Consider the following 23,007-nt stretch of genomic DNA (forward strand, 5'->3'; position numbering starts at 1 on the left):
GATGCTCCACAGCCCTGCACCAGTTTGATTTTTTTAAGTAATTTTTTTTGCATCAAGATTGTTTATTCTGATTAAATAGCTTTTCAACAGCCCCTTGGATTTTGCACATGAGGTCAGTGCCTTACACCCTTCTGCTTAATCTCAGCATTACAAACAGCATCTACTCCTCAGACTCACTGATTTCACTCATCTCCACACATTCAAAGAACAGCATCTTGGGAGTCGGGCAGTAGCGCAGCGGGTTAAGCGCACGTGGCACAAAGCTCAAGGATGGGAGTGAGGATCCCGGTTTGAGCCCCCGGCTCCCCACCTGCAGGGGAGTCACTTCACAAGCGGTGAAGAAGCAGGTCTACAGTTGTCTATCTTTCTCTCCCCCTCTCTGTCTTACCCTCCTCTACATTTCTCTCTGTCCTATCCAACAACAACAACATCAATAACAACAATAATAACTACAACAATAAAACAACAAGGGCAACAAAAGGGAATAAATAAATAAATATAAAAAAAAGAACAGCATCTTTCAAAATTCATATGAGTATTTAGGGTCCGATGGGCTACAAAAACAGTTAGTTCTTGGATAGGGAGAGTAAATAATACTTAAATAATTTTACCATAGAGAGCTTTACAGAGAGATGGACAAAAGGAAGAATGGCACAGGAACACCAAGTACCACACACTGACACAGATTCAACCCCTAAGTAGGATTTTGCTATGGGGTGTATTGTGTATTTGAAAACTTCATGAGCCAAAAATATAATCCATAGTGCCTCAGAATGTGACTTTTATCAGGAGAAAGAATCTTCAAAGCTTGGTAATTGAGTTGCAGTCAGGTTGTTAGGATGGACTCTCATCCAATGTGATTGTTATCCCTGGAAAAAGAGATTAAGACACTGACAGAGGTAAAATGATGAGAAGACACAGAGAGCAAAGAGCCGTCTGTGAACCAGATAGAGAGATCTCAGAAGAAATCAGCCTTGCTAACACCTCGATCTTGAACTTCAGCCTCCAGAACTGTGAGAAAATTAATTTCTGTCTTTTAAAGTCATATACATGAATATATATTTTAAAACACATGTATATTTAAACACACACATAAAATTTCCATGAGAGAAAGAGTGTGTGTATGAGCTAAAGAAAAGACAAGAGCGGGAGTCGGGCAGTAGCACAACGGGTTAAGTGCACGTGGTGCAAAGCGCAAGAACCGGCGTTAAAGGATCCTGGTTCAAGGCTCTGGATCCCCACCTGCAGGGGAATTGCTTCATAGGCGGTGAAGCAGGTTTGCAGGTGTCTATCTTCCTCTCACTCTCTTTGTCTTCTCCATTTCTCTCTGTCCTATCTAACAAGGACGACAGCAGTAACACCAACAATAACTACAACAACACTTTTAAAAAGGGGGGCAACAAAAGGGAAAAAAAAAAGACAGGAGCATTGCTCAATTCTGACATACAGTACAAGAGAATAAACCTTGGACCTCTGGGGCCTCAGGTATACAATTTTACTTCTCTAATGTCTAGCCATCTCCACCCACCCACCCCCACCACCAGCCATTCTAATTCTGTCATGTAATCCGTCCAGCCTATATTGAGTATAAAGAGTTGATGATGCTTAAAGATTAAAGGTGGTGGACAGAGGGTAGATAGCATAATGGTTATGCAAACAGACTCTCATGCTTGAGGCTCCAAAGTCCCAGGTTCAATCCCCAGCACCACTATAAGCCAGAGCTGAACAGTGCTTTGGTTAAAAAAAAAAGTATTAATAATAATAAGTTAAAGGTGGTCCTTACCATCCATCAGACCATCTGAAATGAGGATGTGGTGAGCAGAATGTAAAGATCTTTGAGGGGGAAGATATTAATTATTAAGCTATGTGGTACTTTCTGAGTAACATTCTCTATGTGGCTGATGCATGTGATAGTGACAGGACAGAAAACAGAAATGAAAGAGAGTAACATGTACAGAGCAGCAAGGCTCCACATACACTGAAGCAGGAAATGTGAGACCAAGATTTAGCTTAGGTTCAGGACACCATGCACTGGACCTAGTTCAATGCTCTATGTGTGACCTCACCTACCAGGAAATGTGAGGAAATCTATGACACGCATGTAGGGACAAAAAGGTATCACCAATGTCTTAGCTAAGGTCTTAGCCTACCTCCTCTTGAAGATCAACTCAAAGCTTGTTGAAAAAGACCTTCAGAGTCTTAATTATTCTGACTCCCAAAGCTAGAAGTGAGTTCTTCATTCCCTAACCTGCAAAATAAATTACCATGTCTTTTCTCAGAAGAGTTAGGATTTTTTTTGTTTCTTTTTACAACTAGTATCCTTTTTCATTTCACCATTTTTATTGAATAAATAGAATAAATTGAGAACTAAGGGACAGATGTTGTGATGTACATATCAGCAAGGCAATTATTGCTGGTAAAAAGCACACACACACACACACACACACACACACACACAAATAGGATGCAAGTGTGTTACGATTTATACCACTTCACTTCTTCTTTTTCTAGCGTTTGCCCTTCTTCCGTAGCCAGTCAACAGCGTCTGCTTGTTGCTGGCTTTGAAAGTGACTGGGATCCATGTGGATTCAGTCAGCTAGGAAGGATCGTCAGTTTCCCCAATGAATGGGTACTCACGGGATGCACCACGGGAAGGTCGATCCAATGCATCCACTTCACTTATGAAACAGAGCACTAACTAGTCGGCTCTGAGATGAGAGAGGAACACATCCTGAATCCAGAGGGAAACAAAAGGAGCACAGTATTTGTCCTGAAAGTAGGCGAGAAGATTCTGTCGGTAGGTTAAGAAGGTTGAAGAGCAAGAATTGACCTTGTAAATGTGGAGGACACTGGTGACTTTGACAAAAGTTGTGTTGGGAGATCACGGATATCTTATTGTCATAACTTTATTCACAGAAATGGCAAAAGGGAGGGTAGAAAAGGCTGAAGGAAGGAGAACTCAGAGAAGGTAGCGCTGCTGACATTGACAGAACAGGTGTAAGTCCCCAAATTTTTAAGTAACCCTCATTTATCACACCCTTTCACATATGTTCTAGGGAAAACCGTTCACATGACTAGGGTTTGACTTGATTAAAACACATTGCAATTGAGTTAAGGAACTTTTTTTATTTCTTTATTGGAGGATTAATGGTTTCCAGATGACAGCAAAATACAATAGTTTATAAATGCATAACATTTCTCAATTTTCCACATAACAGTACAACCTCCACTAGGTCCTCCTCTGCCATCATGTTCCAGATCCTGAACCCTCCCTCCACCTACCCCAGAGTCTTTTATTTTTATGCAATACACCAACTTCATTCCAAATTCTGCTCAGTGTTTTCCTTTCTGATCTTTTCAACTTCTGCCTATGATTGAGATCATCCCATATTCAGCCTCCTGTCTCTGACTTATTTTACTTAACATGATTTCTTCAAGCTCCATCGAAGATGGAGTGAAAAAGGTAAATTCATCATTTTTAATAGCTGAGTAAGTATGCCATTGTATATATAAACCACAAATTACTCAGCCACTCATCTCTTGTTGGACACCTGGGATGCTTCCAGGTTTTGGCTATTACAATAGTGCTGCTGTGAGCATATGTATACACAAATCTTTTTGGATGGGTGTATTTCGTTCCTGAGGGAGTTAAGGCACATTTATAGAGAATGCTATAAATGTCATTTTAACAAAAAAATTAATTGGATTATTTACTTTGGAAAAACTGTAAAAATATATTAGACTCTATAATCCATATCCAGAAAGTAGTCTCTTCGAAATATTTTTTCTGTTTCTATTTCTAGTCAGACACAGGTCAAGGAACTATTTTCCTCCTGAATGAAAAGTTCTACTGTATGAATGCAAATGTTTGGGTTTACTGGGGAAATCAGTATTTTCTTTAGTTAAAAAAAAGTCTTGTAATATTGATGTACCTCAGTGGTCTGAGCGAAAACATACAGAAATCAACAATAGAGGATTTCGCCTTTCCTCCCACTTCAAAACTAACACACACACTTACGCTAACCAATCATCGCTTTTTCCCAACTTTAAGACTGCTTTTTCAAAATGTATTAAAATTTTGTTTGAAAATTCAGCATGTAAACCTATGTTTCCATTTAGAAATTTCTTTGGAATTGTCACAATTGTATTTCCAGTGTGAAATTTCCTACAGAAAATAGTACAGATTATGCATGTACAAACTTGTATTTACTGTTGACTGTAAAACATTAATCCCCCAATAAAGAAATTTTTAAAAAGAAAGAAAGAAAGAAAGAAAGGAAGGAAGGAAGGAAGGAAGGAAGGAAGGAAGGAAGGAAGGAAAGAAGAGAGAAAAATAAAATAGTACAGACACTAACACTGAAAAACTATTCTTTGTTCTGGACACTTACAGAATAAATTAACAACAGAAATATGTTTTTAAAAATCATTAATTGTCAAGACTGTGAATGATTAGTTTAATTTAGCTGCTAAATTGGGGGAAAAAGAAATCCTTTTAAAAATGTAATGTCTGACAATTAATAATTGGCAGAATTTTCAGCAAGTTGACTTTTTTTAAAGCTACTCAGAATTTACACTTTAAAAAATCTTCTACTGAGAAGCTCAGTTTTAAGATACATATCAGTCATAGAAGCAAAACTAAATGGATTTCCCATCTCCTCTCTGGGCCAACTACCAGAACTTCTCACTTTATTAAAGAACTTTTTTTTTTAACTTTCTTTTTTTTACGTTTCTGGTTGACTTTTTTTTTTTCTTTCTATTTTCAAGGATATGAATAAAATGTTGTCAGGGAGGGAATATGATCAATACTCAAGGCTCAGCAAATCCAAGTTCCAGTCCTGGTTTTGTCTCTGTTTACATATGTAACTTTATGTAAGCTGTTTACCCTCTCTCAATCCTAGTCTTCATTCTGCTTTAAAAAGTTAAAACCTCATGAGTTTATTAAAAAGAATCACTGTAAGTAGACCCTCTTGTAGGCTTCTACAGTACCTTGCCTTCAATGTGGGTCAACACTGGTGGGGATTGCTCCATTCTCTGAAGGGAGGTTGGGTCTGCATACTCTGCCACTCGAGGAAGACAGGTCTTGCAATGAGTGCAGTCTAGAATGTTCTAGCTGTGACCACAGAATATGAGCTCAGTTCTGCAGTGATGCAGAGGTTACACAGGCTCCTGTGCTGACTATGGGCCCCAGATCAAATTGATGGGATTTACAGTTAATGATATTTATCTACTTTTCCCATATTTGGGAGCTACGCTCTTCCCTGATACAGCTTTCTAGTCTTGTTTCCAACTCTGACACCATCTCCTCAGACAGCACCTTTGGCCCACCTGCACGTTAGCTGTTGGGGTTCAGGCAAAAATGAGTAAAGTCATGGGCCCCTTGGAATATACCTAAAATAGACCTACTAGCTTTTTCTAAAATGGAGACTCCAAATTTCATAGGTTATAGTCTTACCTTTAGATTCCTGATTTTTAAAAAATATTTATTTATTCTCTTTTGTTGCCCTTGTTTTATTGTTGTAGTTATTACTGATGTCATTATTGGATAGGACAAAGAGAAATGGAGAGAGGAGGGGAAGACAGAGAGGGGGAGAGAAAGACACCTGCAGACCTGCTTCACCACCTGTGAAGTGACTTCCCTGTAGGTGGGGAGCCAGGGTTCTAACCAGGATCCTTAAGCTGGTCCTTGCTTTGCACCACGTGCGCTTAACCCACTGTGCTACTGCCCGACTCCCCCTAGATTCCTGATTTTTAAATGATTAGTTTTGCTTTATATCTTAATGCTTTTTCAGCCACCAAGTTGCAGATGCTACCATGATTGCCAATCTGACATTACTAGATGGTTGACCTCACTGATGTGCCCTGGAGCCCCAGCTCCCCAGGTCCATTATCCACTAGGGAAAGATAGAAACAGGCTGGAGGTATGGATTGACCTGCCAATGCCCATGTCCAGTGGAAAAGCAATTACAAAAGCCAGACCTCCCACCTTCTGCACCCCATAATGATCCTGAGTCTATGTTTCCAGAGGGAAAAAGAACAAGAAAACTTCCAACAGAGGGGATGGGATATGGAACTCTGGTGGTGGGAATTGTGTGGAATTTTTACCCCTCTTATCCTACAGTCTTGTTGATCATTATTAAATCAATAATAATAAAAAGAATTACTGTAAATAACACTATGTAGTACATTATTTCTTTATCTCTTCTCCACTAATTTCTGATCTAGGTGCTGGATGTTTACCACTTCCTGCAAGCAGACATCCTAGCTAGGAAATAACTCACATACACACACCCCCACTGCCAAAATGAAAAGTTGATAAATGAAATATATCAGTTCAGGCAGTAACACTTTTCTTTCAGAAATTATCACCTGGGCCATCCTTTCCATTCCTCCCTTTGCTAAGAGAAAGGAAGAAAGAGAGAGAGAGAGAGAGAGAGAGAGAGAGAGAGAGAGAAAGAAAGAAAGAAAGAAAGAAAAAAAAAGAAGATAGAAAGGAAGAGAGAAAGAAAGAGAGAATGTTTACTGAGTAAGGCAAGATTTTTCCTATGTTTTATGTTTTATTCTCATTTAGAAATATACAAAGTTGCTTGTGAAGTTCATGTCTAACAGTGGGGTTAAATAAAAATTTAAATATTGCAATTGAATCTTAATATCAAATACGAGTCTAAGAAAATTTGTTACACCAGACAACTTCTTGACTCCACGTCTAAAGCTTTTCTGAAGTTCAATTTTTATTAACTTAGTAAAAAAAAAAAAGGAGTTACATCTATATTTATTAAAAATCATTCTGATTACTACTTCATCACAATATGTCAACTGAGAATTGTGTATTCTATTTCTTAAAAAATGTCAATTTGATAAAGGCTTTGTCAGCTCATAAAGCATTGTAAGGACAAATATAAACGGTGACACTTTTCTGTATATAAAGGAATTTAGAGAGCTTATCATGATTTTAGACCTTTTGAGGTTAAGGAACCCCAAATTGAGAGCCATTGACTATAAAATACTGAGTCAGTGCTGATAAAGCAATAATAGGCTGGCCCACAATTGTGTAAGTAATAATGATATTACTAATCATTTGCAATAGCCCACTAGGGACATCAGAAATAACCTCAAAGCAATTAACTAATGACCTACCTTTGATTATATCTCCAGTTTTGAAAGCAAACGGGTAGGGTCCACACATCAAACTGATGTTGAAAGAATGACATTCTGGTGGCCTGTCCTTTTCCTGAACAGAGCACATAACTCTTACCTGCTTAATCTCTCTTCTGAGTGCACTTCCAGAAGATGGTAATCTTTATAGCCTTTTTAACATTTTTATAACATCTTCTTTCATTCTAATTAAAACTATTGTTCAATAGAGAAAACGTGGAAACTACAGACAGACATAAATATAACCAACAACAAAAAAATGTTATCCATAATCCTACCTCCCCTAATTGCTTTTAACATTTTCCTGTTTGTCTCTATGATTCTTCTAGCTATAAGTGTGCAATATTGTACTCAAAAATCAGCAAAAAGGGGCACGGTGGTAGCACATCTGGTTGAGTTCACGCATTACAACGTGCAAGGACCCAGCTCAAACCCCTGGTCCCCACCTGCAGGGGAAAAGCTTCATGAGTGGTGAAGCAGGGCTGCATGTGTCTCTCTGTCTCTCTCCTTTTCTATTTCCCCCTACCCTCTTGACTTCCATCTGTCTCTGGCCAATAAATAAAGTTAACTAAAATTTTTTTTCTTTAATCAGCGAAAGCATAATGCTGTCATTTCACCTCCACTTTATTCTTCAATTACAGGTTATACATATGCTTCCATAACAGTAAAGAATTTATATGATAGCACGTACTTCATTCAACTGATTCCTTTCTGTTGGATATTTAGTTAGTCCCTAGTGTGACATTGAGGACTAGGAGATAGCTCACCTAGTACAATATAGACCTCACCATAACCAGGGTCCTGGAATTTGAGCGTCTACATCACATGATAATACAATTCTCCACAGATAGTAAAACAGCGCTGTGGTAACCCTCCCTCTCTCTCCGTGAAATAAAAAGAATGTCAACAGTCTATTCTTAATGGTGAAACTGTACATGAACTCTACCCCAGCTCAAAAAAAAAAGTGTGGGGGTGGAGCAGGTGACTAAATGTTTCTTTACTATAAATACTACTAGGGGCTGGGGATACAGAAGAATGGCTACGTGGAGAATTTTCACACCTGAGGCTCTGAGGCCCTCGGTTCAATCCTCAAGCACAACCACTAACCGGAGCTTAGCAGTGCTCTGGTCTCTCTTTCTCTATCTGTGTGTGTACATATATCTTTCTCTCTGTCTTTCTGCCATTAAAATAAAATCGCATTTAAAAAGTTGGATTGTTACGTGGAAAACTGAGAAATGGTATGCATGTACAAACTATCATATTCACTGTCAAATGTAAAACATTTAACCCCCAATAAAGGAAAAAAATGAAGAAAAAAAAAGTAACATACTGAGATTGGGTTACTTCATTCATTGTTGACATCTGCTGATAGGCACACTCACACTCCAAAAAACAAAAAAAGGCACTTCCACTTATGAACTTACATTGAGAGGACAGGATTTTAGAAGGAAATTCAAAATCAATACATTCAAACATATATATTGCAGACACTTTCCCCAGAACTATGACTCTTAGTCTATAATTTTTTTGCTCTTCTCTCTGGAGACATACTTGATAATGCAGTCACAACTCAAGGTTTCCAGGTTTAAATATCTTACAAACGGACACATGGCGAAAACATCTCAGAATATCTCCACTCTGATTATTAATCAAGCTGCACATTCTCACCATGGTAATCTGTGATCTATATTTCTCTTTTATTGAATTTCTCTATGTGTCCTTTGAACGTTTTTCTTACCAAGGCATTAACCTTTTCTTTATTGATTTCCTTATTGACTTATTTTATTGTCATTTTATCATGACCATCTCTTCAAGCTGATAGATGGATACTAACTCATCATTAGTAAGGATTGTGTTTTGAATGTTTTATAAGTATGTATATATACAAAAGAATGAGCCCTTTCACACGAGTTGAATATTTAAATACCAACCGTAAGGATATGTATAATGTCTCCTTGACTTCTTTACTCCCCTCTGACTTCTCCTCTTTGTCTACCCATGTTTTCACCAACCCAACCCAGAATAATTCATGTTTACAGCCTAGCATATATCTTTTTTATTTTTCTCCATTTTTCACATTTATATGTCCATAGATGCTGATATAAAGCACATACAGTGTTTTGTCATTTATTGTTTCATAAAGATGAGATGACGGTAAACATTTTCCTCATCTTATTTCACTCACTCAAGGATATCACATAAAAATTCTGCCAAGGTAATTGGTATAATTCTAATTCATTTCTTTTTTTATAGCCACATAAGGCTCCCTGGGGTGAATGGACTACGATTTATTCAGCCATTCTCCTCTCGCTGACATTCAGTTTTGTTTCTAGGTTTTGCAACTATGAGTTAGGCTATAATAAACTTCTTCTTCTTCTTCTTCCTCTTCTTCTTCTTCCTCTTCTTCTTCTTCTTCTTCTTCTTCTTCTTCTTCTTCTTCTTCTTCTTCTTCTTCTTCTTCTTCTCCTCCTTCTTCTCCTTCTTCTTCTTCTTCTTCTTCTTCTTCTTCTTCTTCTTCTTCTTCTTCTTCTTCTTCTTCTTCTTCTTCTTCTTCTTCTTCTTCTTCTTCTTCTTCTTCTTCTTTTGCCTCTAGGGTTATCACTGGGGCTCAGTGCCTGCACTACAAATCCACAACTCCTGGAAGCCATTTTTGTTGTTGCCCTTGTTTTAAGATAGGACAAAGAGAAATCAAGAGAGGAGGGGACCACAGAGAGGAGAAGAGAAAGATAGACACCTGCAGACCTGCTTCACCACTTTAGAGGCAACTCCCCCGTCAGGTGGGGAGCCTGGGGCTCGAACTGGGATCCTTACTTCCATTCTTGCACTTTGGCCATGTGCAATCTAACCTGCTGCGCTACTGCCCAGACCCCTATAATAAGCATCTTTGAGCAGATAGGCTTACTTATGAGTGCTTTCATCTTCATGAAACAAACAGGTTCCCAGAGAGATTATTGCTGAGTCAAGCCATATGTTTATGTTTATTTATGTTTATGTTTATAGGTTTATAGACACCCTAAGACTATCTCCTAAAAAAAGCTTTAACCATGTATATATACTAGCAATATATAAAAGCTTCTCAAGATCTTCATTAGCAATGGTGAGTGTAGCTTTCCAGCTTCAGATTCAGTTTCATAATCCTGAGAAGATTAGTAGAAGTGTAACCCTGAGTAGTTTATTAATTCAAATGGCATAACTTTTTTAATCCTTTGGAATTCACTTCTCTGAACTACAGTCTATTCTTTGGTCTGTTTTGTTTGTTTGTTTATTTCTTTGTTTTTGTTTTTCATTTTTTGGGGGGGTGCCAGATTGTTTAATACTTTATACTATAGATTTTGATACTTTGTCAGCAGCATTGTAAATTGTTCTTTTTTCAGAACTCATACATGTCTATGCAGTTTGTTTATGAAAATACTTCTCAAATTCTCTGTGGCAAAAGACCAGTATTATAAATTTTCTAATTTGTAGTAGATCAGTGTTTCATAAAATAGAACACCACATGCTCAGATGTGCTGGCTGTATTAAATTTCTGTTAAAAGCTTACAAATGTTAACTCTCCATTTCTGTATGTATTACTCTTGAAAAATTCATAAGTAAGCAGTAGAGATATTGGTCTATTTGACTGACAGAAAAATTCTCAATTTGCTCATCATTTTTTGCAATCAAGGTTTTTACTTTTATGTAGCCCAGTTTCCATTTATATTTTCTAGCAGGATATAGTAGTCTTGGTTGAAAGCCTTTTTCATTGAGCACTCGATAGATATCTTGCCATTCTCTTCTGACCTGTACTGTTTATGGGGAGAAATCTGCAACTAATCTTCTGGGTTTTTCCTCTATAAGTGTCTCTTGCAGCCTTTAGGATCCTTTCTTTATTCTTATTCCTTTTCATTCTAAATATAATGTGTCTTGAAGTCTGGGTTAATTCTGTTTGGGACCCTCTGGGCTTCTTGAACCTTTATGTCTTTGATGTTGTCTAGACTAGGAAAGTTCTCAGCTATGTCCTATAGAATGCTTTCTTCCCCTCCCTCTCTTTCTTCCTCTGGTAAACTAATAATGCATTTATTATCTCTTTTTTTTTTAAATAATTTATTTCTTTATTGGGGAATTAATGTTTTACATTCAACAGTAAATACAATAGTTTGTACATGCATAACATTCCCCAGATTCCCATTTAACAATACAACCCCCACTATGTCATTCATCATTATCTCTTTAGAAATCATCCCACATGTCTCTGTTGTTGTTTTCAGTATCTCTCAATCTTTTTTTGAGATCTCTTATTTCCTTCTTAGTTTTCTCTAATTCATCCTCAGTCTTGCTCATTCTGTTTTCTGCCTTATTTAGTCTATTGTCTCGCCCCTCTGTTGTTTACTGTAACTCAGCTATTGTGTTACTCTGATGTGATGTTGTATTAGCTTGCTCAGTTAGTTGTAATCTTAGCTCAGCTATTTCAGCTTTCAGCTCTTTAATTACCTAGAGATAGTTAGTGTTTTCTTTCAGAGTCTCATTTGTTGTTTCCCCATTTCTGATGCTATTACTTTCAACAGCTTTCCTCACTCCTGTGATTAATGCCTCAATTAGTGTTTGGATGTTGTCCTCATTCTTATGTGCTTCTACCTTTGGGGGGCTTTTAGTTGTGCTTTTGATCTGGTTCATTTCTCCATTGTTTCGTCTTAATTAAACCATTGTATATAGTGTGTTGTGAGGCCCTTCTCTTTGTACTTTTCAGCCTACTGATCATATTATTTTTATATTTTATAAAAAATATATAGAGAATATTTTATATTTTATTATTTTTATAATTTTATTTATTTTATAGAGAATATTTTAAAATTTGCTTATAAGAATTCTGTTGCTCAGCTCATTCCAGTTAAGCCACTAGTCTATGTAGATTTTTATAAAAATTGATTATATGCTCCCTTTTTGTCTTTATTTTTTTAATGCTGTGGGGAAAAAAAGCTTTACAGATTTGCTTTCTTTCAGATACACTGCCACACTAATTTTGCCACTGCAGATATAGTTTGGTTTGGCTTATTCCAAAGTTACTCTCTCTCACTTCTTGTTTACATTTTTATTAGTTATTTAACATTGATTTACAAAATCATGAGATAACAGGGATATAGTTGCCCACCGTTCCCACCACTGAAGTTCTGTGTCCCCATCCCCTCCACTGGAAACTGCAATAGTTCTTCCAAGGTCACAGGTATGGGTTGACAAGAATGTTCCCAGAAGTGACCATAGGCTGTGAGCTCTGAGGTTATACAGGTTCCTGTGCTAAATATGAATAGGCCCTGGGTCAGATCAATCGAGTAAATACTTAATTGTATTTATATACTTTGTCAAATTTAGAAGCTACTCTCTGTCCTGATCCAGCTTTCTAGTCCTATTCTCAACTCTGACAATTTTCCCAGACAATATTTCTAGTCTACCTGCGTGTTAGCTATCAAGCTCAAGCAAAAATTATTAAAGTCATTGACCCCTAGGAACGTACATAAAATAGGCTTCCTAGCTTCTCTCCACCCTAAGATGCCTATTCTCATCTGCTCTATTTCTACCTTTTTGTTCCTATTTATTAAAAACTTTGTCCTGGTTTATACCATATAGCCTTTTAGCCACCAAGTTGCAGGTGGTACTATGATTCCATTCTGATTTCCCTGGGAAGACAACCTCTTCTTTACATTTTTGGACTGTAGATACTGGCTTTGAAAGGATAACATCATGCATTCTCAGATAAGCTGTACTATCATTCCATGTGAGATACCCCACCAAGTAAGCACAAGCCAACCAAATCTTATGGCTGAATAGACTGTGGTATAAGTGAATATGGTGAATATGTATCTTCTTTTTTTCCCCTTTATTAGGGGATTAATGTTTTGCATTTGATAGTAAATACAATAGTTTGTACATGCATAACTTTTCTCAGTTTTCCATAAAACAGTACAATCCCACTAGGTCCTCTGTCACCCTTTTCCAGGACCTGTACTCTCTCCCACCATTCAACCCCAGAATCTTTTACTTTGATGCAATACATCAGAATATGTACCTTTTAAAAAAGTTTATGTATTGATTTATTATTTATTTAATTAATGAGAGAGACAGAGACCAGAGAATTGATCACATTCAGTGCCTAGGAGCAAACACAGGGTCTCACACACAGCAAGTAATTTCTCCCAAATTATATGTCTAGTTTTTTTTAATGCCAAGCAGTAAGAATTAGCAATGATACTTCTGTTTCAGATGATTTGGGAATTATTGGATGCTTTTGCTGCCCACATATCCAACCTTTTTTTTTCACTTTCACAGATAGTGTCTAGGAATTACTTATCCATCTTAATAAACGCTCTACACTTAAAAAAGCTAGTATGAAGTCTGTTGTATGTAACAAAAAGTCTTTAGAGAACTATAATATCATCTAATCTCATACATTAAAACACTATAGTGAATTCACTCTTTCATCAAACTGTTTGAAGGTATCAATATTAACACAACTGATTTTTTTCACAGTGAGTTTATACTGCAATTCATATTGTTTATGGCCTTCTCAGACATTTCTACTTTCATTTTAAGTTTAAGATAATATTATCACCTGAAATCAACAAAGAAACAGAAACACAAATTCCAGCTGAGTAAAGCTGAGATACCACTTTAAATCATAACCCACACTATATAAAAACTAAATGAAGACACCTGAGAATGACCTTAGAAAGGGTCAGAACAGTTGAGCCAGGTTACTCATAACTTTAACAAGTAATATTTTTTCTTTTTTAAAAAGTATTTATTTATTTATTCCCTTTTGTTGCCCTTGTTGTTTTACTGTTGTAATTTTTTTTTATGTCGTTGTTATTGGATAGGACTGAGAGAAATGGAGAGAGGAGGGGAAGACAGAGAGGGGGGAGAGAAAGATAGACACCTGCAAACCTGCTTCACTGCTTGTGAAGCAACGCCCCTGCAGGTGGGAAGCTGGGCCTCCAACCGGAATCCTTCTGCCGGTCCTTGCGCTTTGCGTCATGTGCGCTTAACCCTCTGCGCTACCGCCGGACTCCCACAAGTAATATTTTTAAGTAATAAATTAAGAACTGCAGAGCCTGCTGTAGATTGTGGGAGGGTACTAAAATCATGAGATTTGTACAAAAGTAAATGCAAGAAGAAAATTAAATTATCGAGTTCCACTCCTTTTCTCACAGGTAAGCAACATTTTCTTTCTTTCCCCTTTTATGAAATGGGAGGCATATCCTCCAGAGAAGATGAAGTACAGAAGATTTTTAATGTGGGGCCACCAGACATAAAAGAGTCAGAGACAAGTTCCTAGAGCAGGAGTCAGTAAATATTTCTATAAAGATCCAGACAGAACATGTTTTAGGCTTAGTGAATCACATTCTTTTACACTTAGTCAAATCTGGCATTATAGCAAAGAGTAGCCATAGATGTTACTTGAAAAAGTGGGTATAACTGTGAGCCAATAAAACTTTATTCATAAAAACAGGTAATGGATTTCATACCAACTGATACTGCATCTGCTGATCCCAACTTAATCAGTGCAACCAGCACCACCTCAGTATATTTCACTTCGGACTGTGTCCAGAGATGTCAGGCATGAAATGTCAGCCTTCCAGCTTCATTATTCTGGTGAGATATTTCCTAGCTCATAGGACTCCTTAATTCCATTTCAGGTGGTGCACTTCTTAACAAAGCCTCAAAATTGAAATATAGACCAGGGCCCATGAGATAGATCATATGTACACATATATCCATAAGTTATGGAAAAATATATACCTTAAAGCAAAAGTGCACAATAGTTTGTGGTGATTAAATAAATGAAGCAAGCAAGTAGAAAGACCTAGAAAGACACCATAAAGTACCTAATCAAATAGTTTCTACTTAGACCTGGATACCCTCCTCACCTACTTCCTCTTACACTTCCCTCAATCACTTCAAAGCTAGCCTTCTCAGACAAAGTAAGGACTACAAAAGCTGAATAAGGGCAAGAGACCAGTGTACTTTAAGTCTTTAGTCACTACCAGGCCACCCTATCACCTGGGGCCCTAGTCAATGACACCTGGGATTCCCACAGACATGATGGGCCTAGACCTCTAACAGATCCCTTTCTCCACTGCCATTGATCATTCCATCACAAAAAACATAATGGACCCCTTGGGGGGGCCCTATAGGACCTTGACCTCTATGTGGATCAACAATAGTAGGAACTGTTCCATTCTCTGAAGGGAAGTTGGACAACATACATTACCACTTGAAGATGGGTCCTGATATTAGTGCAGCCTGGAATGTTCCTAGCCATGACTACAGAATGCAAGCTCAGACCTACAGGGATGCAGAGGTTACACAGGCTTCTGTGCTGAATATGGGCCCCAGATCAAATTGATGGGGTTTACAGTTAATGATATTTATATACTTTTCCCATATTTGGGAGCTACTCTCTTCCCTGATCCAGCTTTCTAGTCCTTTTTCCAACTATGACACCATCTCCCCAGACAATAACTTGAGTCCACCTGCATATTACATGTCAGGCTCAGGCAAAAACTACAAAAGTCATGGGCCTCTTGGAATATAACTAAAATAGACTAGCATTTTCCAAAACAGAGACCATAAATCTTCATCTGCAATATTGCAGCCTTTAGGTTCATGATTAGTCAACCATTTGTTCTGATTTATATGCTAACTCTTTTTTAGCTACCATGATACCAACCTGACTTCCCTGGGCAGACAATCCCATGAATGTATCTTGGAGTCCTACCTCCTCAGACCCCTGCCCCACTAGGGAAAGAGAGAGACAGACTGGGAATACGGATTAACCTGCCAACGCCCATGTTCAGCAGAGAAGCAATTACAGAAGCCAGATCTTCCACCTTCTATACCCCACAATGATCCTGAGTCCATACTCCCAGAGGGATAAAGAATAAGAAAGCTATCAAGGGAGAGGTGATGGGAATTGTGTGGAATTGTACCCCTCTCACCCTCTGTTCTTGTTGATATTTCCATTTTATAAATAAAAATTAAAAAAACAGGTAATGGGCTAAAATTAACTAAATGACCATAATTTATATGCCTCTGATCTAGTGTGATACAGGAAGAAAGAGTGGTAGGAGGGTCAGTTAAATATAGCATCAACATATCAAACAAGGAGATTATTATTCTTCAAGCTTATATTTAGATCACCATACCACACTTTCTCCTAGACTTTGTACCCACGCCCACCCTAAATCAACCCATAAATAAGAATAGTCATTTTATTTTATTTTGTCACCAGAGATGTCACTGGTGCTCAGTGCCTGTATAACTTCTCCTAGGACAAACTCAGACTGACCCTAAGAATAGTATTTTAAGAAACTAAAACTCCTAATAGCAAACATTTACATATGCTAATATTTAGCATCAGGGGCCAGGTGGTGGCACACCTGGTTGAGTGCACATGTTTCATTGTGCAAGGACCTAGTTTTGAGCCTCTGGTACCCATCTTCAAGTGGTGAAGTAGTGTAGCAGGTATCTTTCTGTCTCTCTCCCTATCACCCCCTTCCCTCTTGATTTCTGACTGTCTCTAGCCAATAAATAATGATAATACAAATATTTAACATCACTGACTTTAAAAAATCCAATTGCTCTGTGAATTTCATCATTTGCTAGACACTATGATCCTGACTCAGTAAGGTGGTGGTGGAGGAGAGGGAGTCCCAAGCATCTTATCCTTCATTCAAGAAGCCATTTTTTTTTTCCAATATGAAAAGACATCAAACCTTTGGTATTAAAGATGGAGACAAGAGATTTCTATCATGAAAGACTTTTTTGTCAAAAAACTAGCTTTTGGATATATTTATATTTCCTACTATTAGTTTCTATGTCAATGTATATTTGGTGAACAAGTCAGTGGTAGTTATCAACAAAAACATGTGCTGGAAGTCATCTAGGAGAAGATGTATTGAGTGAGAAAGTAGAAGTCCTTTTGAGAACATGAATATCTAAAAGTTGAGCAGAAAATAAAGAATCTAGTGGACCTGGTAATGGTGCACCCAGTTGAGTTCAAGCCCCTGGTCCCCACCTGTGGGACTGAGGCTTCACAAGTGGTGAAGCAGTGCTGCAGGTGTCTCTGTTTCTCTCTCCCACTGTAACTGTCTCCCACTGTAACTCTTCCTTCCCTATCAATTTCTCTCTGCCTCTATTTAAAATAAAATCAAAAAGAATATAAAGATTTTTTTTAATATTTATTTATTTATTCCCTTTTGTTGCCCTTGTTGTTTTATCATTGTAGTTGTTGTTGATCTCGTTGTTGTTGGATAGGACAGAGAGAAATGGAGAGAGGAGGGGAAGACAAAGAAGGGGAGAGAAAGATAGACACCTGCAGTCCTGTTTCACCACTTGTGAAGCGACTCCCCTGCAAGTGGGGAGCCGGGGGCTCGAACCTGGATCCTTACACTGGTCCTTGTGCTTAGCACCACCTGCGCTTAACCCGCTCTGCTACCGCCCGACTCCCGAATATGAAGATTTTAAACTAGTAATCTGATACATGGAAGGAAGAAAAAACCCAAGAAACTGCAATCTCACAGAAGTCAAGATAAATGGTGTTTGTAGATTGAGAACTTTGTCAACAGCTCCAAGTGTTAGTGGACCAGTGGGGGTTGGGTGGGGTGTGTATTTCTTTCTTAAGTAATTAGAAACATCCATCAGCATTAGCTGTAATTGGGTTGTAGATAAATCTTGCAAGAGCGGTTTCATAAAATGTTAGGAGAAAAGGGCAATTTAGTAGTTCAAAGAATAAGAGGAAAGTGGGTAAATAATAGTAATAGTTACAAATAATTGTGGAGCTTGGGAGAGAACATCGTGGTTATACAAAAACACTTTCATGCCACACCAAAGCCAGGGGAGGGAGGGGCAAGGAGGAGAGGTAACTTTGGGGGCCTGGTACATAATGAAAGTGTATGCTATGTCAGTGACTCCACTGTAAATCATTAACCCCCTCAACTCAATTAAAAAAAAAAAAAAGACTTTCATGCCTGAGGCGCCTTGGTCCAGGTTTAATCCTTAGCACCACCAAAGCTGAGCAGTGCTCTAATCTTTCTATGTGTCTTTCCCTCTGTATCTCTATGTGCTATCTATCTATCTATCTATCTATCTACCTATCTACCTGTCTCTATCTTGAAATAAATAGGAATTTTTTTAAGTAGCTGTGGGGTCATGAAGGGAGGGTAGGCACTGGAAAGGGACATGACATAGGTATTGTTGTAAAGAGGTGAAAACTTGAGACATTTAAATGTTGACAGAAAACAGCAAATTTTGGATGGTAGGTAGAGGGAAAGAAATGCCATGCAGAACTCAGATGCAGAAGTAGGCTTATGTGAGAGCTCTGCCTTTATCCTTATTAAAACAAATCAGGATGGCAGAATGTCTGTGAGTGAATGTGGGTGAATGTGCCTTTGCAAATTTGGTGGAAGAGAACTGTGGACACGTAACAATCTGAATCCTCTACAAATCATTGACAGAGTTCTTGGCTGAGAATAAGATGGGAAGTTGTATAGTGTTGGGAGCTTCAGAAACAAATACTGAGATGATTACAGTATGTCTTGGGAGAAGGAATTAGATTAGGATGGTACTCAACAGAAGAGATTTTTGTCATTGTCAAGAGCCTCATCATGTCACAAATGACATTGTTCTGAAGGGACCGTGCATATAGGATTGAAGGTGAACAGATGGATCCAGACTTGCCAACTTCTGGGATGATCTTTGGTGATCACTAAATATCTGTCAGGATATTCTCAGCTTTTCTCCACCCTTCAACCAAGAGGCAAGTTCCAAAACCTCCTCTCACACATTTGCTGGGGAAGAAAAAGAAATTAATCTGTATTAATGGAATAGTGAAGAAGTTTGGTGTCCATTCCCTCTACTCAGGAGCAGGAGTGCACAGACAATACTAGATAAGAGGCCTCTAGCAGAACTACACTAGACCTATAAACCATTAATCCTTCAATAAAACAATAAAAAGAAATAATAAAAAAAGAAAACAAAAGATCTATACTAGAAAATGGGGGAATGTCAAGATATAAGAACAATGGTCTAATATTAGTTTGTTGCCACTTGAAACATGCTTTCATTTTGTCCAATAACTTATTGGCAGAAGTTGTTCATCTTAACTTCAAACTAGTCATTTTTTAATTTTACCCAAAAAAAGACATAGTGTGTGTGTGTGTGTGTGTGTGTGTGTGTGTGTGTGTGTGTGTGTGTGTGTGTATCATCAGTTCTATCAATGAACCTAATCTAATCACATGTCAAGAAAAAATTGAAAACAGTAGGAAGTGAAATTTAGGGGCCAGGCAGTGGCACACCTAGTTACACATGACAGTGCACAAGGACCCAGGTTCAAGCCCCAGGTCCCGACCTGCAAGGGGAAAGCTTCAGGAGTGGTGAAGCAGGGCTGCAGGTGTCTCTCTGTCTATTTCCCTCTCTATTTCCCCTACCCCCCTCAATTGCTCCCTGTCTCTATTCAATAATAAAAATGTTTAAAAAGAAAGTGAAATTTATTTTCTCTGTTTTTTCAGCAGTGAACTCATAAGAAGGCAAACATTGTTAAACACTTTAAGTTATCATATTTCAACCAATATTTTTCTTAGAACCCAATTTCTAAAATAAAACTATATTCTGATCTTATTAACACCCAGAGAGATCTTTTCAAATAATTCTTCCACTTTGCTAGTTTTATTCTTACTAAAATAAGTTCTTATTTAGATAAATCTTAAAATTCTATTAGACAATGTATCCTTAACCTGAAATAATTCTCTTATCAAATTTATGTCTATGGCCATATGGCCCTGAACATACCTGAGCTCATCTTATCAAATTTATTTTGAATTTCTGCTCAGTCTCAGCTTTCCCAGCTTAATTATTTTGGTTTTTTAACTTTTAACCTCCATTACCCATAGTTCCTTGAGTTTTGACCATACAAAGCATTCCGTTTGTTTATAGAGTAAATTATTTTAAATAATTTATTTATTTTAATGACAGATACAGAAAGAGCAAGAGAGAGCAGAGCACTGCTCAGCTGTGGTTCATGGTGGTGTTGGGGATTGAGTCTGGGGCCTTAGAGTCTCAGGCAGAAAAGGCTTCTCCATAACCATTATGCTGTCTCTCCTTGCCTCTTTTCTCTTATAAGGTACAGAATACTTTCATTGTTCCAGTTTTTTTTTATTTAGTTTCCTCTTCCTTAAATGATGAAATAAACCAAGAACTATTTATTCCAAAACAGAGCGTTCTCCACATCAAATAGGTACATCACCACTAATATCTGGGATCGGTAAATATTTCCAAAGCATTATCCATTTTGTTTCTTTTTTTTCTTTAAACCAAAAGGAAACTTTCTACTTCCATATATAACATTTAATCAGAGATGTGAAAGGGAACAAAACCCTTTGATATTATTTAATTTCTGATTATTATGTGCATAATTATGTTTCCCCTACTAATAAACACAATTCTAGCTCCAAATTCTTCCCAGGACAATATATGCCTTCTATTAAGCTCAGTAGTCAAGCATGGCTTTTTTCTGGGCAATAAAAGAAATAAAATTGGGAGAACTATCTAAGTGCTCATTTATTATTCTTTTTTTTTAAATATTTATTTTATTTATTTATCCCCTTTTGTTGCCCTTGTTGTTTTATTGTTGTAGTTATTGTTCTTGTTGTCATTGTTGGATAGGACAGAGAGAAATGGAGAGAGGAGGGGAGACAGAGAGGAGGAGAGAAAGCTAGACACCTGCAGACCTGCTTCACCGCTTGTGAAGCACCTCCCCTGCAGGTGGGGAGCCTGGGTTCGAACCGGTATCCTTATGCTGGTCCTTGTGCTTTGTGCCACCTGCGCTTAACCTGCTGTGCTACAGCCCGACTCCCTTTTTTTTTAAAATACTTATTTTATTTATTTATTATTATTCTTTTTTTATAATTTCTATTATCCTCTCATAGGAAGACTATTCCTGTTAAGTATTAATATTAGTATTCTTTTAATATCTTCAGGATATCACGCCAAATACTTTTTTTTTGTCTTGAGTGATTTCTATCCATCAGGATCTTTGGCATAATTTTACATGTTTTAATAAAATCTCCTGACTCTGAATTTATTTGTCATTAAAAAAAAGAAACAACCCTAGCTTTTCTCAAAATTAAAACCAACTCTAGCATGTTCTAATTGTCTTTGTCAATAGTAAGCAACTTGACGTCACTGATTCTTATCACTTTAAGTTATAATTCTTGCTTCTCCATGTGGGTCCCTGGCACAAAACTTGAAAATTTAGAAATGAAGAATCAGATTCCTCATCCAGATCTACTGAATCTAAATCTTCACTTTAACAAGATCCTGGGTGAACTAAAGATTCCCAACTGAATTAGTTCACTAGGATTTTTTTTTCTTAGTTCTTAAAACCCTACAGCAGAATCACCAGGGATGATATAAGTGCAGATATCTGGAACAAACCCAAAACTTCCCAGTTCAGAATCCTGGGAGTATATAGAATCTTCTCAGGGGTATTTTAAAGATGTGATTAAAAATACATTCTAATTTTGAATTGAGGGAGTGCACAAGAATTCTCAAGAGTGTTTTTAAGATGTGATTAAAAATGGTGATTCCCCAGTGGTTCTGAAGCACAATGGGGTCACAGACTTTTATATCTGCATTGGAGTATATACTGGGCATCTGTGGAAATGTTATTCTAAGAATAATTACATTATTGCTTAAAGGAAAAATTATGATGGATTAAGAGATTATGAAAACAACAGAGACCTATGGAATGACTTCAAAAGAAATAATATACGCATTATTGGCTTACCAGAGGAAGAATGAGAGGGAGGGGAAGAAAGCATTCTTCAGGAAATAATAGCTGAGAACTTCTTTAGAATAGACAACATAAAAGACATAAAGGTTCAAGAAGCCAGAGGGTCCCAAACAGAATTAACCGAGACTTAAAGATACCAAGACACATCATATTTAGAATGGAAAGGAATAAGGATAAAGAAAGGATCCTGAAGGCTGAAAGAGAAAAGAAAGGGTCACCTACAGAGGAAAACCCATAAGATTAGAGCAGACTTCTCCATACAAACACTACAGGCCAGAAGAGAATGGTGATATAACTATCGAGTGCTCAATAAGAAAGGCTTTCAACCAAGAATACTGTATCCTGATAGATTGTCATTCAGACCAGATGGATGCATAAAAAACTTCTCAGACAAGCAACAGCTGAAAGAATCAACTATCACCAAGCCTTCCCTGAAAGAAGTTCTTAAAGGTCTACTATAAAGAGTCAGACCACCATAAATATGTCATCTATCAAAACACTCTAAAATTCTACAAGAATGGCATTAAAATATCTTTAATCTTTGGTATCAATAAATGTCAGTGACCTGAATTCACCTATTAAAAGGCACAGAGAAGGAAGACGGATAGGAACACACAAGCCAACAACATGCTGTCTATAAGAAACCCACTTAACTCAACAAGACAAACACAGACTCAAAGTGAAAGGATAGAAAACTATCATACAGGCCAATGGCCCACAAAAAGAGGCAGGAACAGCTCTTCTCATATCTGACATGATAGACTTTAAAATGAATAAAATTTAAAAATATAGGGATGGAAATTATGTACTGCTCAGTAGATCAATCAATCAAGAGGACTTAACAATTATTAACATCTATGCACCCAATGAAAATCCATCTAAATACATCAAACATCTACTGAAAGAGCTACAGCAATATATGAACAGCAACACAGTTATAGTAGGGGACTTCAACACCCCACTCTCTCAACTGGACAGATCATCCAGGCAGAAAATCAATAAAGAAATGAGGGAGCTAAATGAGGAGATAGATA

This window comes from Erinaceus europaeus, chromosome 12 (genome assembly GCF_950295315.1).
Source record: "Erinaceus europaeus chromosome 12, mEriEur2.1, whole genome shotgun sequence".
Taxonomy (NCBI): domain Eukaryota; kingdom Metazoa; phylum Chordata; class Mammalia; order Eulipotyphla; family Erinaceidae; genus Erinaceus; species Erinaceus europaeus.